Source organism: Miniopterus schreibersii (genome assembly GCF_964146895.1).
Source record: "Miniopterus schreibersii genome assembly, chromosome: 17".
NCBI classification, from domain to species: Eukaryota; Metazoa; Chordata; class Mammalia; order Chiroptera; family Miniopteridae; genus Miniopterus; species Miniopterus schreibersii.
Window position 1 is genome coordinate 1,815,118 of NC_138117.1, and position 18,199 is coordinate 1,833,316.

Genomic DNA, 18,199 nt, shown 5'->3' on the forward strand with positions numbered 1-18,199 from the left:
GGGGTGGCTTATGCTCTGTGGTTTCTCTGTGATTGACTCCTTGCACTTAAGCTAAGCTAAAGGGATTTACTGATGTTAACGGAGGCTGTTTCATTCCTATGAAAGCTCAGGCGCTAACTAGGCAACTCGCGGGCCGATAAAGATGACTCTCGATTTAGACCACATCGGGGCGTACAGCAAGGGATTTGGAAAATGCTCGGGGGAAAGTTGAACAAATACACGTTTGTCAACATCACTCTTCAGCTGGAGGTATACAGGGTGGGGCATTACACAGACACTCGCAGGACTTGCGGTAGATTTCACGCCATCCCTGCCCCTCGCCTCCTGGAGCAGCTGCGCAGAGCTGGCAGAGCTGGCAGAGCTCACCCAGAGTTCCCCAAGTAAGTGCCGTGCAGCCTTGTCATAGCTCAAGCTGGCATCCTCAGCCTCAGCATATTCAGAGCCATTGCACGTATCACTGTTGAGGTCCCCATGTGTCAATAAAGGACCCGTCATTCTGGGAACTCACGAGGAAGTGAGTAAACTACAACTGTTACATCATCAACTCTCCTGTCCAGCAGGAAAATCTCTAGTGTCTTTGCATTAGGAAGGCAAAGTCTTAGAAGCAGACCTTCTCCTCAAGGTCTCCCAACTTCTCGCCCAATCTCACTGCTCATGCTGTAGTAAGTGTGGTGTCCGCCCCAGACCAGAAGCACCTGTCCAAGGGAGGCTGACTTGAGGGACTCTGACCCGTTGGACAATGCAAGAGCCATGCCCTCAACAGGGCCAAGTGGAGCCCTGTTTTAGAAGCAGGTATGAGCTCTTCCAACACCACAAAGTCTTCTGCCCAAGAACGCAGAATCTGATCACATCAATTTCAGTCTTAGTCCCACCCCTTCATTATTAATTTTGCGACCATACTGTGCAACTGGGTGTGGCTCAGCTGACACTGCTTTTATTTCTGTTGGGTTTCCAGTCTTCAGTTTGGGTGTCTACTTTGTCAAACCTTAGCTTCGAGTTGCGTAAGCATATTTACTGCATCTTTAGCTCGTCTGTCCTTTCTCAACCAGGCTGGGTCTCTGGCAGAGCTCCAGGGTTTGTCTCACCTGCACTGTGAAACCTTCCCGAGGTGGCGCCCACACTTCTGAATCTGGGGCTGGTGCTCTGCTGCCCCCTACTGGCCCCACACCATTCCTTACATGGAAGGACAACCTTGCTAAAAGCCGCGTACTTCTCAACGAACTACTCTTTCAAGAGCTCAACCAAGGATCTGTACACTTGACTATTGAAAGGAAAGGCCTAATATAACATGAAGTCAGCTTTTTTCCTGGGAAATATTATCAGCAATGATGTCAACTTTTTTCTCCCATTTATGCTATTTTCATGAGAATTAGTTACCCTGTGGCTAGAATTTTTTCCTCTCACTGAAATTTTAAAATGTAAAATAAGTAAGGATAATAAGTAGTCGTATTTCAAAAACAGTAGCATGTAAATGAATCCTCCAGATAAAGCAACTTACTCTCTATTACCATAAGCTCTTTCTTCCTCCCATCTTATTTCTCTCAGCCTACTGCACCCGGAGAAACCTATGCAAAATGCAACCTGGCCGACTCACTCCCTTTTAAAAAAAACTTTTAATGCATAGCCATCACTTCCACTGTGAAGTCAAGTCTCCTTTGAGGGACATACAACGTTTTCATGATCAAGCTCCTGTTTATCTCTTTAGTGCTCTTTCTCCCACACCCCCCAGGCACTTAACAAGTTACTCAAATACAACTGATGACATTTCAAGATTGTAGCATCACATCCATGTGTCTTTGTCAACCGCTCAACCCTGTCCATTCCTGAACTCCTCCACAGTCCTGTCTTTGTTTGAAGAATTTTTATTCAGCCTTCAAGAGCCAGAGTTATTGCTGCAGGACAGCTTTTCAGGACGTCATCTCTAACCTTCTGCACCAACACAGGCTCCACCAGTCACATGATAAATTATCTCTGGTTCACAATAAAATCCTAGCTCTGCACTAAGCATGTTACATGCACTAATTATGCAATCCAGACAACAACTGAATGAAGTAGTTAGTAGTATCCTTTCAAGCATAAAGAAATAGAAATACAGAAATATTAATTAGCATCCCTAAGACCAAACAGCTACTCAGTTGCCAAGGTGAGCGTCTGACTCTAGAGCCCATCAACTTCAGCATCTCTGTAGATATTACTCGTGTACAACACTGTGCTGAAATGAGCCCCTCAAATATTCATCTCCTCACAAAGATCTACCGGGTGGGAAAATCGAATCATTCATATTTCTATCCACAGCACGTATGTCCTGGTGTTCAATAAAAGTTTCTTGAATTTAACTATGCTCTACTTTTTAAATTATGCTATTTTTAAATTGAGTAGAGCTTTTCAAAAGGAAAGTGTATACTTAATGGAGTAAAGAACATATACTATAAATTGTTCTTCTGAAAAGATTTTGCGATAAATCAATAAAAGCCATTACATAATAGGGCTATTGAACTTGCAGGTAATAAATTAAAACATGCAGTTTTCTCAACATTTTTATGAACCCCTGTGCAATAATTTGATGAAAAATTTCATAAAAATGAAGACTTTACTACTTGTCTTTTCTTGGCTGTTTAGAATTGACACAGAACAAGCGAATGTACCCACCCCTAAGACTAGTGACTAAACATCATGTCTGCTCCACTTCTCATCAACAAGAGCAAAAGTATGACATACAATACACAGGTGTTTCCTTCTATAATTAGGTAAACTTTTAATTACAATGATAACACTGTCATAGTAGATATCTATATTGCTTTCTCACTTATACAGTAATGTATTTCCAAGTGATTTGGAGAGAGCAAAACATTTTAATATTTAAAGAGTGTATACATATATTTTTTCTTAAATAATATAATTAACACAAAAGGCTGTATATAATAGTATATATAATTATTTTATACTACTTGTGTAAATAGGTAGATCCATACATATATAGTTAAATAAAGTGATTTACTTAGCTGACCATGTACTAGGTCACAGGTTCCATCATATTTGCTGCTTTTTGCTCACTTGAATGGCATGTCCAGTTATTCCTAACATCTAAATGTGAAACCAGGTAAACAAGTTCTTGAACACAGTCCTATGTTGGGTATTTTCAACATTTCCAAATTATTCAGAGACAGAAAACCGAACGTCGAAGTCACATACTACCCATATAAGTACTTTAAATTTCTACCACAGATAACAGTTTCCTATGTTGATAATATACTGCATTACAGAATTCCACCAAGACTTTTAGAGCTTTTGTGACAACGGACCGGCATGCTCTACGCGGCAACTCTGAACACCAGGAAGAGCTAAAGCCTTGAATATTCTTACACTGGAACCAGACACTCACCCCTTCTCTGCAATGGGCCACAGCCAAAGAATGATTTCCTCTGGGTTCCAAACATTTGCTCCTGAAAGAAAAAAAGAGAGAGATCGCTGTGGAGACCGGAAGTACTTTCTTTGAACGAACCAAGGTGGTGTGAACGTTCCCCTCAGTTGGACCAAACTTGAGGCAAATTTCCTTCCAACTGTGGGCCCCTGGCTGCCCTTTCCTTGGAGCATTTCTTTTAGAAAACAAAATGCAAACTCTTTCTCTGCCGCTTTGAGATCTCAGCCTCTTGCCAGGTTTATAACCCAGGGCTGTTTTCATCAAGGTATTAAATATTTATGATAGCTACTTAACAACTTGTATTAAATACTCTCCAGGATAAAGTTATTTATATTAATACACTTAATTCTGAATAAGTCACGTGAAGATGACTCATGTGGTCATTTCTAGCAGATACTTAGAAGTCCAACACGTTCCTTGAACTGTCTTCAGTCACCTACCAACAACCACCCGGATCAGAGAACTACCTCTGCCTGAGCTCAGTGTCATGCCTAGTAAGCTAGGCCCGGACAGGACGTATTCACAAGCTTTAGGAGAATTATGAAAAGAAACTTCAAAGAGAAAGCTGTAATCCTGAAAAACTGAGATAAAGCATGCTCGCTGGCACGGAAATGGTCCTTGGTTAAAAAGTTTAAGAAAATCAATTAAAATGCCAAGCAAAATGGTGAACTTCAGCAATAAAGAATGTGCCTCACCCTCACCCTCACTCAGAGGGGAAGGGTCTGTCAATGAAACAGCCACGAAATAAAAGATCAAGACCTTAAGTCTTAGATCAAGTTCAGGACTGGGCATGAACTGAGGGTCCAATAGTTTATGTGAATATTAAACATTAGTACCAGAATAGCGCAGAACTATTCTGTGGAAGGGATTCTGTTTTAATTTAATTAACCGATGGTTAATTTTAGTAATTCTGGGGGAAAAACGGACTGGCAATATAATTATATCCAAGAACATACGCTGATAATTAGTCCATGGGTGAGTCGTCCTGCATTTCAGAAACAGGCACACCGAGCAACTGTTTTTATTATATTGCGACAACAGTTGTTCCTTCCCCAAATCTCTTACCTTCTCGGGCGTCTCAAAATTAAACATGAGCTGAGAGGCAAAGGCATCTACGAAAATTTACTTATTACACTTTTCCCCCGACTTGCTGGAAACTCCGTTTAAAGGGGCGCTTCTGTCTTATTTTCAGCATTAGTTGTTGGGGAGCAGGACCCTGCATGTATTCATCATCTGAAATGAAAACTCCCTCCTGAAATCTCCCTAGAAACAGGTGTGAGCAATTTCATTTCAGAAGATGGATGGCACAGAAATACACCCACGGGGGCTCTGGCCGACTTAACATCCTCTTTTTAAAGAGCCGGGAAGGGCGAGGCTCCCCCGGCCCCAGGCAGGCGCCTCCTCGGGTGTGCGAGCTGCGGGGCCGGGGGGGCCTGAGGCAGCGAGGCCCCGGGGAGCAATCATCTGTCCTTCGCTGGAGTCAGCGAGCTCCGGGGAGACCAAGGCCACGTTCAGGCCGCGCCCAGCGCAGCCGCCCGTGGCCACGCTTCCCGAGAGGCCCTGATCCATCACTCCCATCAGTTCAGCCAAAGCCTGCGACCCATTCATGTGCCTTCAGTTGTCAGCGTGTTAGGAAGCGAAGGCGGCGGAGCGTCCTTGAAGCGCCTAAGGGATCTGCCGTTCCACGGGAGCAAAAGGACCTGCAGACATTTTTGCAAAACTACTGATAAGAATTCTCTGAGTACCAGTAAGCTGGCCGAACCAAAATAAAGCCGTTCACGCCCCTGCCAGTGTCACAGGATGAAACACGGCGAAATTCCGAAAGGAAAAGATAGAATGGGATCGGAGAGGCTGGATGGAAAACACTGGTTCATATATGGACTCGGTCTCATTGGCCCGGCCGGCTTAGTGTTTTTTTCTTGAGTTTAGGAACTTTTACATAATAACAAGATGGTTTTTAAAACATTTGTGTATTTTTGTTTTACATTTTAAACTTTTAGTAATTACCAGCTTTAACCCTCCCAGGCCCATGGGCCTGACACCTGCGTGACGCGGAGCAGCTCACTCTGGGCCTCTGGGGAGACAGGCTGAGTGGACAGGCAGGCAAGTGCCCGAGCTGTGGTACTGGGCTGAAGGCCCCAGAGCTCCTCCTCTTCTACCCAATAAACACAGGCGCACTGAAATTTCTGACGTCTTGAGGGCTGTGGCCTGCCATGAAGAAGGGGGAGACCTGGTAGTTTCATGAACGTCAGTCACCCTGCCACTTCTCGGCCGCTGTTGCGTCTCCTGCATTTTCCAGATGAGCTGAGGCGCAGGGAGCAGGCCACACACCCCTTCCTGTCCACCCGGTGCCCAAACGAGCAGGCAGTTCAGTCAACAGCCGAGCGGAGGGATAAGTGAGAGCGACGGATCCATCTCTGCCGCATAATTTAATGTCACCGGGCGAGGACATCCCAATGCCTGTCTCACCTCCTCCCACTCCAACTGGTCATTTTATTTATATTCACATTTTGTACTTTGCTATGTACTTACAAGGCTCAGACTGGCTTTCAAAACTACAAACAGCACACACCACCAGCTGAATTTAAAACAGTAGAAAATTCCAGGCGAAAGAAAACGTTGAGCAAGCAGGATTGAAAAAAAATGTTTACTATGAGATTTCAAAAGGGGGCTTCGTGTTATACACTAAATATCAAGAGGTCCAATAAGTACAAGGGTGACCTCCAGAGAGAAGTCTCTTGTGGTATCTCTTCGTATAAATGACACCTCGCCAGACCATGCATCAGAGGGACGTGGGTGGGAACCGGCGTGATGCGGGGACCGGCAGCTCTCTGAGGCTCCGGTCGGGTTCCCAGACTGTCTGGAGAAATGGGTGGACCAGCTCCACTTAAACAAACCGAGTTGTTGTCAAAGTGAATTTTATAGCTACTGAGCAGCTCTCGGGTCCAGATGCTACTCCTGGTGAGTGTGTGAAATACCGCTGGACGTCCCATCCGGTGTTAACGAGCCAAGTGCGTACTTTCTCAGGGAAGTAAGACGTTTAACAAGCGTAACCTACTTCCAGGGGGACCCTCAGGGAATATGTTTTCCTCTTTATCTCTGACAACAAAGTCCTCAAAAATGTTAACTATTTGTAGAATGCAAGCACTGGGTTCCATCCGAGACTCCGAAAGCTCCACGTGACAGTGACGGCTGCACAGAGCTGCTCCAGATTCTTTCCGGGAAGGTGTAGGCCTAGAACTTTCCAGAAAGAGCGCTCAGCAGAGACTGGACTTGTGCATCTGACTTTATTGCTCCAGGAGTAGACTCTACACCCCCACCTGTTAACCTGAGTCAAAGTGCACCGAGTGAGCAAACCAAGGCTGGGGAGACACGGGGACGTCGCGCTTCCCCTGCCTCCGGCTACTGAGCAATTTTCAATAAAGCAAACCGAGTAAGGTCTTCGCTTCGTGTCCATTCGCTTTGTGCAGTCTCCAGTGTGTATACAGTGTTTTACCATTTATGAAATACTTTTAAACAAACCATAATGGAAGGATGACTAACATAAATCAATTACTGTATTTAGGCAGCTGCTTAAAGATATTCAAATTTATTCATGAGCACATTCTAACACCCAAATTTGAGTTCTCGCAGAATGCGGCTGCATAAAGGACTTAAAAGAATTAATTGTATTAATCTTAAATTAAAATTAAATTGATAAAAGTGTTTTATCACATTAAAAATTAAAAAGAAATAAAAATTAAAACAGACATAATAGGAAAAAGCAAAAACTGGATTGAGAAAGAATCCTAACGTAATGATAATCTTAGTTTTTAATTGGGTTGTCCAATGACCAGCAGGATGTAAGCAAAAAAGATACGGCAGGGTTTGAACTGCGTCTGTTATATTTATTCTCACCTACTGGGGTATATCAGCAAGAGCTAGGATCATAACCAAGTGTTAATTAATAAATCATAATTCTCACTGTGGGAGGCACTTCTTGACACATATGCTAATTCTCAAGAAAGATATAAAGAGTGTAAAATCTTTTCAACTCTTTTCACTGGGACTTCTAATTAAAAGTTCTACTATTGTCCTGGCCGGTTTAGCTCAGTGGTTAGAGTGTCGGCTGATGAGCTGAAGGTTCGTGGGTTCAGTTCCAGCCAAGGGCAGGTGCCTCGGCTGCAGGCTCGATCCCTGCAGGGTGCGTGCGGGAGGCGACCAAGCGCGTCGGCGTTTCTCTCTCCCTCTCTCCCTCTCCCTTTTCTCTCTCTGAAAAGCAACAGAAAAAATATCCTCTGGTGAGAGTAATTTTTTAAAAAAAGGAGGTTGGGTGATTATGTGGGAAATTGTCAATGAAGGAGAATCCTGCTGTTTTAATGTCAGCCTGTGGAATCTGGGACCCCACCACTGAAGAATTTTAGATCAAATTTATTCTGATGTATGGAAAGTTCTAGAAGCAAAGCAATAAAAAACATCAGTGAAAACTGTCCTTACTTTTCATTGCTTTGCGGGTCTTCAAAAAGGACCTTTGATATCCCTTTTTGATATTCCATGTGTAGATTACTAGTCGTGAATTCTCAGTGAGAGAAAATATTTGAGCAAATGGTTTGATAATCCCCCCTTGACTGTGAGGCCCCCCTATTTATTACCAGGCGGCATAATGAAGAATGTTTCAGCCGCAGAGCGGAGGTGGGGAAAAGGCAGCAGAAATTTGGAGGAACAGGACAGTATAAATAGATGAAAAGTACACAAAGCTTTGAAGAAGTTTTAGATTCAAGGACGGAAAACATCAATGGATATAGTGGATTTCAATCCATTTTTTATACAAGTATTTTTTGTAAAAAAGGCATTACTTATTTTAGAGTTTTCATTTAGTTTAAACTATTTTCCAAAATTCGAATAAAACATCCAAACAATTTTAAAAAATACCGTGTGTCAAGATTACATGTGAATTTAATACACATATTTCTTATCAATATATTTCTAATTAACAAACTTGTTTTTAATGAGTGATAAGTGAGCATCATTAAAATATATATTTAATACTTAAAGAGTTTCCCCCTTTGAGATATAAATACCTACATTAATATCTACCCCCTATGTACCTCATCACAACATATATTTATATTTAAAAGTGGGAAACTGAGAAAGTTAAAGAATTATTACAAGTTAAAGAAACCTGAGGTAGAAAGAAGGTTAAAAGACCATTTACAGCTTTATTTACCAAATCGAGAGCACCGATGATCCTCACAAAAAAAAAAACAAAAAACCTCAAATTCCTGTTGAAATAAACCCCTTAAAATCATAAAATGATTTTACTACCCCAGAGAAATAAAAAAATCCAGTAGCCATCATCGATTTTTTTACGTTTTTTGCATGTAGCATCTGAGAAGCCTCAGAATCTTTATTCGGAGTTTACCATTTCAAGGAGAAATGCTTCCTTAGGCTTCTGCGATTGAAGAATGTGCTAGAGCGTGATAATTTGTGCCTAGTTCATTAAGCAGGTGTTCTGGGCAAGATAATACGGGGGAAACGGCGAACGCGACGCACCGTTTTCCGCTAACCCCTCGGGCCCGACGGGCGGAAGCCCCTCCGAAGACTAATCCATTTGGCTTCCCGCTTAGCGTTTTCAGATCCGAGCTCTGGGCGCCGAAAGGTCTGCTGTCTGAAGTGCAGGGGAAGCAGGTGGCGGCTCTGAGCGCCTGCTCAGCTACCCCTTCTGAGAAGCAGCTGATAAAAGCATCAAAGGCGACGGCCGGGCACAGTCACGACACACCGCGCCTTCTGCTCCGTCGCCGGGCAATGCTGCCGCTCCCTTCTCATCACAGTGGGGAGCTTTCTTCCTGTGCGACGGCCCCTGTCACCGTGAGAGGGTTCCCCACCCCACTCAAATTCACTTTGAAGACTTGCTATTTAGGAAAGGAGGGATTTTTAAAAGAGGAAAGTAATGAATGTGATTATTTATTATATCTAAACCAAGGTCACAGGATCACAAGCCAGGTCCCCTCGCGGTGTGGCTCTCGCTCTCGCTGGTCGCTATGGATTTCAGTGGGTCTGCTGGTGACGGGAGGGCTCCGGTTTCCCACCGCCCCGCCAGCAGGCTCCGGCTCTGATGATTCCCAGCCTGCTCTCCTGGTCCATTCAATGTGCTTCATCTCCGCCGACATCTGGCTGCCATCTGAACACTCACCTCCCCAAATCCGGGTCCGCTTTCGGCTTTGGCATTATTTTTCTCTAGGATTCAGTACCGCAAAACGAATCCTCATTCACAGCAAGGAGCACTCGGTCTCAGACGGCCTCCATGCAAATCTGAATCAACGCCTTTCTGCTGGGCTTGTTGCTTAACCTCGCCGACGCTCCCATTTTTCATCTGTGAAAGGGCGACCGTAATGACAGCCATGGTGACATCGACCTCGTGTAGCGGACATGTCTCACCGCCAGCAGGGCTCAGGGCACGTCACCTGTGCATTAGCTCAGGGACCCGCACCCACAAGGGCTGCATGGTTGGCTAAGAGCTCTGCTGTGTCAACTTTAAATTCTCTAAAAGTCTGAACAAGGAGCCAGGATTTTAATTTTGCATTTGGGCCTGCAAATGACATTGCCAGTCCTGCCAGCCCGAGATGGGACTCTTCCTTAGCACTTGCTCATAGACAGCTATAGGCAGGGCTTTCTCGATATTATATCTTAAAATAGATCAATATGATTTCACAATAAATGAACTGGCAATGGTAGGTAAGGATCCATAGTCCATTTGATGCTTTTTTTTTTCTTTTTATTGGTCCCATTTTCTCATCAGCATTTTTTCTTATGTATATATTGACTCAAAACTATCGACATTTTTATTCTAGAACATGTGGGAAATTTTAACAAACTCCTTTGGGGTGCCAGATATAACAACAACAAAATATAGGATGCACAGTTAGATGTGAATTTTAGATAAGCAATGAATAAATTTTATAATTACATCCATGTAATATTTGGGAAGCATATGAAAAAAATTAACCTGTATCACAAGCAGTTTAAAATAACAAATGACACTGTATTATGTTTAATTAATAATGATTGTTAGCAAAATTCTGGAATAGTTCTACGACTTCAAAGGAAAGGAAACAGAGATGAAGATGACGTGTGTGACATACATGGTGGTCAAATCCTCCAAAAGATTGACAGGTGCATTATGCCCTACAAAATATTCCAATAAATTAAAAATAGAGGGTGTGCTGTTACTCTCTGGGGTGCACATCAGTGGTCAGGCTACTGTCTCCCGACATTTTCGGCAGAAGAAAGAGGAGTGAGGTCTTAGACTGTGCTGTGGCCGAGGGTGTTCACCCTCCCGTAGGCAGACTCTCCCGGGTTCTCCCAACAACCTTTTCCTGAGCATATCTTCTAACCAGCCACCTTGCCTTTCTCCATGAGCAAGATACATGTTTATTATGTATCTCAACTACTCCATTAAATGAGAAATGTCATATGCTTTTTTTTTTAAAACAACCAAAATTTGGTGACAAATCTCCAAGTTGTTCAAAACTAATATATCACGAAAATAGTAAGACTCGAGGCTTGCAGTGTGGCTTCCCCAGCTGTGAATGGCTGATCCCACGGAGCGTGGGGCAGAGAGCCTGGATGAAGTGACAGGCCCCCCATTTCAATCTGCACCTACCAAAGCGAAAGGAAGCTGCTAATCGCAGAAACTATTCACAGCATGCAGTCAGGCACCGCAAAGTAATCTAAATTCAACTACGAAAATGTTTTCCTATACACATTGGTTAGTAATCTTTCTAAAGATAACATTGTATGACCTTGACTTTATTTTATATATTTTTAAATACGTTTTTATTGATTTCAGAGAGAGGAAGGGAGAGGGAGAGAGACAGAAACATCAAATGATGAGAGAGAGTCATTGATCGGCTGCCTCCTACAGGCCCTCTATGGGGGATCAAGCCTGCAACCCAGACCCGTGCCCTGACTGGAAATCGAACCGTGACCTCCTGGTACACAGGTTGACGCTCAACCACTGAGTCACACCGGCGTGATGTATGACCTTGATTTTAAATAAGTTACCCCAAGTCCATGTCACAACTTGGTTAAGTAGACTGTTGTTATATGAATCATCAAAATACACCTGAAGTAGAAAAAAGACAAATTTGGAAAATAACATTAATTTTCAACTATTCCTACCGCCCCCCCCCCCAAAAAAAAAGTATGATGTGAAGACTGTATGGTGGTAGACGGTTAGCTAGATTTATCTATTTTGAAAAATAACCATAAAAATTCACACCAAAAAAAAAGACAATAGTATTGGGAGGCTGTTGTAGAGTGGTCATGGACAATCTCACTGAGAAGTGATGCCCTGAGAAGGTGCGGAGGCGCCCTCAGCGCGGCCATGACTGGACAAGGTAATTCCAAGTGGAATGGACTCCCGCACAGCCATGGGTGGTAGTGTTTGCATTTGCCTAGAACAGTAAGCAGATCAGTGAGCTGAGCGGATGTAAAAAGTGGGCCGAGTGGGAGAAGCCAGGAAGGCGAGCGTGGTGGACGCAGGGCCGGGGAGGTTGGCAGGCGGCTGAGTGGGCCTTGGGGGCTGTGGAAGGGCTTGAGTTTTATTCCAGTGAGTGGGCCGTGGTGCGATGAGCTTTGAAAGAAGTTACCTGCGAGTGGAACTTGACCTGGCTGTTCGAGACAATGCTGGGGAAAGCCAGGGAGAGGACGCGGGCCTTCCCACGGGAGGTGGTGTGAGTGGGACCCCACAGCAGGAGCTTGAAAACACTCAGAGATGAATCGTAAGTGGCCAAGCCAGAAAGACCTGTTAGAAACCGAAGCCCTAACGGGTGCCGTGTTCACCTGGATAGGGACCAGGCATCCTGCCCGGTCCTCCTACAAACATTGCCCACGGTCACGGGTGGCTCGGCAGCGCAGGATGACTCTGATGACTTCTCAGGGAGGCAGACAATCAAATTCTTACCGCCTCAGACATAACAGGCTCCCACGAAGCTCCCTGGGTAGGTGCAGTGTAAACTCTCTCATATCTACTGAGGACAGAACACAGCTGTGCTAAAATGAGGTGGTAGCAAGAATGATGTTTAGATAGATGACAGCTGAGGGCCCTTCCCTGACAGGACAGGTGGCCACGTATTGTGGGACACTGAAGAGAAGTCGAAGAATATCTTCATTTTTACAAATTCTGATACACAGAATATTCTTAAATACACATTTTTTAAAGATTTTTTATAAAAAACAGAATCACCAATAAATGTTCTGATAGAAATATTCTAAGAAGAGGCATGAAACAAGTAAATTTAAATGGACCATAAACACAAAATATAATATGCTTCCAGAAATGTTTGCTCAGGCATGTTCTGGGATAGAAGATACTGGTAAATTTTGCTTTATAAAATTACACATAAAAGTCACATTCTTTCAGCTACTTATTGCAATGAAACATGCAAGTCCTACTTGAGAATTTATTAAGAGAATTATCCACGATAGCACCCGAGACTGGCTGAAGTAAACAGATGTAAGTCTTTTACATGTGGTTAACTCTAACAAATTATCGTTTCCCACATTAACAAGGGAAAATCTGCATATATTTTAGTTACTTGACTACGATGTATCTTTGTTAATTGTTTTATTTTATTGAGGAAAAATGGCTGTGAATATAACCTGAAACTTAAATCCTCAAAGTCAGTAGAAAAAGAGGCACAGACAGCCAGGGCCCTCAGACGCCACACGCAGAACAGAACATCTATCAGTCAAATCGCAATATAGTAAAATCCATGTGTTTTTATCAAGGACAGTCCCACTCCTTGTTCTGTGAAACCTCTGATTAAATCGAAAGTGAAGTCCCTTCAAGTGACTGAAATTTATAAACGCATCTTTCTCTGAAGAGATGATTAATTATCTGAGAAGGTCCATAATGGAGGCTCCTCGACTCCCCTCGGCTCCCAGCACCTGCCCTGGCTGCTCCTGCAGAGGGGTCTCCTCCCAGGCGGCCACCTGGCTGCTCCTCTGACCATCGGCCACTCGGCTCAGAGTGGACTCGCTCGGAGGAGGACACCCTGTGCAGGACACACACACACCCCCCTACGCTCGACTCTATCTGCATGTTTTATTAAGTCAGGGTTCTCAAAACAGAGGGCTTCTGGGGCACCCCTAGTGGAACTGAAATGGAAAACTACTTTCATAATAACGTTTAGACATTACTTGACTTTTATACCCTCATTTTCTCATGAGTACACAAAGATATCGTTTCCGGTTCCACAGCACAACCACCCTTTAACTTTGCTTCTATTTAAGTTACAAGAACCACTTGCTGTATATATTCAGGACATGCTGTCTACATGCTCTAAAAAACTTTAACTATTACATGTGCACACGTGTATGTAACATATAACGTATATGCTTTAAATGTAATTAGGTGTGTGTGTATTTGTGGTTCTTTAGAGAATGTAAATAGCATATTTTGAATGAATTCAGATAATATAAATTATAAAATTATTATAAAAATATAAAATCGCCTATATTGGACTATGTTGGACCTGCACAAATTGCAATTTAGTATGATTCACAGTAAGATAAAAGCTTATATGAAGAAAAGGTTAATGGGAAAAGCTTCCCTTTCCATATAAACGAGCTTATCCATTACAATCACCGGGCACAGGCACTACCAACGAGCACCTGCCATGAGGCCCTAGAAAGAGTGCCGATGGCAACGCCGCGGTCTTCTCGTCAACGGGGACAGGTGCACCGAGAGGAGCAGGCTACTTAGTTCCATCAGCGCGGGAAATGGACTGATCCCAAAGGCCACGAGAGGGAGACTGGACCATCTGCGGTTCCCAGGCAGATAAATAACTCCAACTCAGACGTCTGCCGCGGCCCTGGGATGATCAGAACGTCCCCTCATTCTCTGCAGCATAAAACAACGGCATACAAGCTACTGTTGCCAGCTGCCACAAATGCGCCACTTGGCAGGCAAGCAGGGGACAGAAGGTGGTGTTTTCCCCCTAAATGTCTTCAATCCTGCTTTTGTTTTAGAGACTAAAACAAAATAAAGTAAAATGAACAAGGGAGGGTAAGTACTAGTTATACATTAAAGGGCACAACATAAATATTATTCGATATAAAGGTAAAGTGTTCCTTTCAAAATAGCATCTCCTATACTGGGACTGTTTCACCGAGCATGGTGATGTCGAAAAGCCCTATTTCTAGTATTTCTCACCATGGGGACTGAGTTCACCGCCATGTCTCCCCTGGCGTGTACCAGCTCCCTCTCTCACTAGGCACGGAGTTCACCGCCATGTCTCCCCTGGCCTGTATCAGCTCACTTTCACCTAGTGACGAGTTTGGGAGAATTGCAGGTGACCGAACAGAGCCTGTGTCTGGCCTTTTCACATGTAAGGTAAGCTGCCTCCAGGAGACGCAGGTCGCAGCAGCGCCTCCCTGCCACCAATGTTACAGGAGCCGCCCAGGGTGGCCAGGGAGGGGCCTGCCCCAGCCCAGCCCTGGCATTTAGCTAAGGCTGTTACTTCTCAGTTCGGTCCTGCCCACAGACACAAACCTTTTATAAAAATAAAGGTGACATTTTGGCCTGTATGTGCTAACCTTTCCTCTTATTTCTCAATGGGCTCAAGATCTCAGTAGAGAAGACGATTACTGAACATTTGGAAAAATCAACTTTGCTGAAAACAAACACACATCTCATCAATTTGGGGGCACTATCGTCTCTCACGTGTCTACAGGCCTGGGACTAAAGAGGCCGTTGGCCATCACCCTGCAGTGCAGCCCAGGGACTCTGGGAAAGAAGGGAATGAGGGAGCCACTGGCTTGGAGATATTAAATAGTGACGCCTTCCTTCTCTGTTTCATAACGGATAAGCTCGGGACATGTGTTCCGCCACTGGAGGCAAAAACAAGCAAACAAAAAACCCACAGAGCCATCCTGCCTTTGGACACCAGGTGACTTCTGACGGGTTAATACCAACGGAGGCGGGCGAATCCTGCGCCTGTGCTGGCGGGAGGCCACGTGGCGGGGAGACGATGAAGGCAGCCCATGGAAACCGCCCCCGGCCACAGTTACACAACGGCCCCCCATTTGTGGCTGTGAGAAGACAGGTATCAAGAGTAACATTGCTCAAGGAAACGCGCTCTGCTTTCACACTGGAGAGACGGTCACGGTCATCGATGGCACTTTTTCAGGGAAATGCTGCTGGAAAAATGAGCAGATGAAGCAGGGTCTCTGCAGCAGCCCAGGAGCCAGCGCACGGGACAAGCAATTCTCCCTCACTCCTCTCTCAAGCCTAAGTCTTCAGGCGCATATTTCATACTTCGACATCGTATTATTTCTCTAAGTGAGCTGCCAGGGAAAAGAGATAATTTCACTGAGGAGGGTAAAATTACGTGGACAGACTCTGTCGCGGGCACGCATGAGAGGAAACGTCACCCGACGCCAGCCCCTGGTTAAAGGAGCGTTTGCAAGCATTTCACCTGGTCGGCACCTGGCATCTGGCAGGGGTCATAACAGGACTAGGGTTTCATAAGGAAGGACGGAATTGAGAGATCACGCCGCCTCTGTCAAAGCGGTAACGGCCCGTTACAGAAGCAGCACTGCCGTGTCCGGAGTTCCCGCTTTACAGAAATAAAACAGGAACCCCAACGACCGTCAAGTGCGCCTGCCCGGCCATGAACCCTGGAGCTCAAGCACCATCATCTGTAAAACACAGCCGAGAAAAGTGCTGAAACTTCAGATTTCTCTTAATGTGAGCTTTCCGGTGCCTATTATCTGCGTTTATTGTGAGAGAAACAGATGGATAACTGGCACTTCTGCTGGGGGAGATGTGAGAGAAAACAAAAAGCCAGAACTAATGAGAGCGAGCTAAGCGTCGGAGGGGAGGAGGAGGCCGGGCTCCCTGCGCCACCTCTCCAGTGACTGTACCCTCGGCGCCTGACTAACGGCTCCGTCGTCACCGCTCTCGTGCAAATGTGCCAATTAGAGAAGATGCATTTTTAAACCCTGTCTAGTACTTTCCTTATTAGAAGAGGGCTGTGTGTTCATTGTTTTAGATACAAAGACTCACAGAAGGAAAACCACCCGTAACCCTACCACCCTACCCCCCAGATATCAGCACGGTCAGCGTTTTCTACGGGGGCGCAGGTGAGATCGGAAATAAGCTCCCGGATATCAAGCTGCCTGGACATCAAGTGGTCCCGAGGAGCCCAGAGAACAGGTGGCCGCTTAGAACTGATGGCCACGTGTTCTCCGTAGTCAAACTGGAACGGGGAATAAAGTAATCACTTCCAAACAAGTGTCACCGAGGTCAAGAGCCTGCGCTGGGGAAACCGAGAGAGTCAGAGGAGAAAATGAACTTCTGCGCTACAGTGTGCTCAGCTGACTGAACAAAAATCTGAGTGCCCGGTTAAGGGAGCCTCTCACTCAGCACCCCGCCAGCGCCAGCGGTGCGCCTGCTTCGCTGGCATAGTCGGCAAGGTGGAGACCGGCCCGTGCACGTGAATGACGCCCAGCAATAGTCGCCTGGCACACCTGGCTCGCTGGAAGGGGGCACCTGGAGCTACCTCCCAGCCCTGTTCCCCGGAGCTGGCTCTATATTTACTGACGCAAGTGTCTCGGGGGCAAGGCTTTCACCGTTTCCTCGCTGCTGCCCTGGGGGATCGCTAGGAAAGTGTATCAGGCTTCCGTTTCCTTCGGGCACTTCTATCAAGTAAATGCACATTTCGGAGTGTGGACTGAGGTTAATGAGGACGCACCGTGAACTCTGTAGGAGCACATTCCTAAAGGGAGCACCTCCACTTTGTAAAGCACCCGTGTTGCAGCCTTGTAATTATATGTTTGATGCCACATTTGGCTATTACGGTAAAATTGCACTGATAAGAATGACAAGGAAACGCAAAATGTCAACCTCAAATGAGTTTAATTCAAATTACTCAATTAATTTTAACTGCTGGAAAACAGATTCACTACTAAACCTGCTCTTTTGGACAAATAACCATAAAACTACTGTTGGGCTGGGGATAAATGGTGCAGAAATTTCATTCCATTCAGACCTCACAGGCTAAATTAAAAGAAAAATGCATCTTAACACCATGACCTGAAAAGCCCATGGTACTTTTACGGCTGGAGTTCGGAGTGTATGAAGGTCTGCTGCCATCCGACAGCCTCTGGAAGGAAGCCCCTGATCGTGTTTAACGCCCACTAAGACTCTCCTGAATGCAGACTGTTGGTTTTCTCTCCAACCAGTCCTCGCAAAGCCACCGGATCAACAAGGAGATGGTTGGATCTGAGAAACGAAGAGGTGACTTCTCAGAAATGTTGTATCCGAGTCCCTCAGCTGGAGGGAAAGGGCTGTCCAGGGTGGAGAGAGAGACCAAAGCACAGGGGAGCTGCGGTGCTCCTCCCGCCCCGCGCGGCGCGGGCTATGCAGGGTCTTTCTGAGGCGGGCGCCGAGACAGCCCGAGGGCCTCGCAAAGGAGAGGGGAGGCGCCTGGGCGGGGGGCCCGACGCAGCCCACACGCCTTGGAAGCAAGCGCCACGTCGCAGGCGGGCCGCACAAGCTCCGGGCAGCACGTCCGTGTCCACTACAGGGCCCGGCGCCAGCAGGCGGACGAGTGGGGAGCAGTCTCTGCAGCTAGGCCCGCTGTCCCCTAGTTCCTCTCACCCCGCCTATTCTCTGTCCTCTCAGGATTAAAGCCTCGTCGCTAAGGAACGCGTGGGAAAGTCTAGGTCAATTTCACGAATGACTACAGAAGCCACGAATTATAAATGAAATACTGGTAAATATTATTTCAG

The 18,199-nt window shown here is 45.4% G+C and overlaps 1 long non-coding RNA gene across 1 annotated transcript in view; it reads right to left on the minus strand.

The window, feature by feature from the left end:
* LOC308547242 overlaps positions 1-18,199 on the minus strand; it is a 153,108-nt gene that overhangs the window by 122,281 nt on the left and 12,628 nt on the right. Inside the window, exon 2 of the long non-coding RNA XR_013997483.1 lies at positions 3,383-3,443. This is a non-coding gene — a long non-coding RNA (uncharacterized lncRNA). The remainder of the gene's footprint in view (positions 1-3,382; positions 3,444-18,199) is intronic.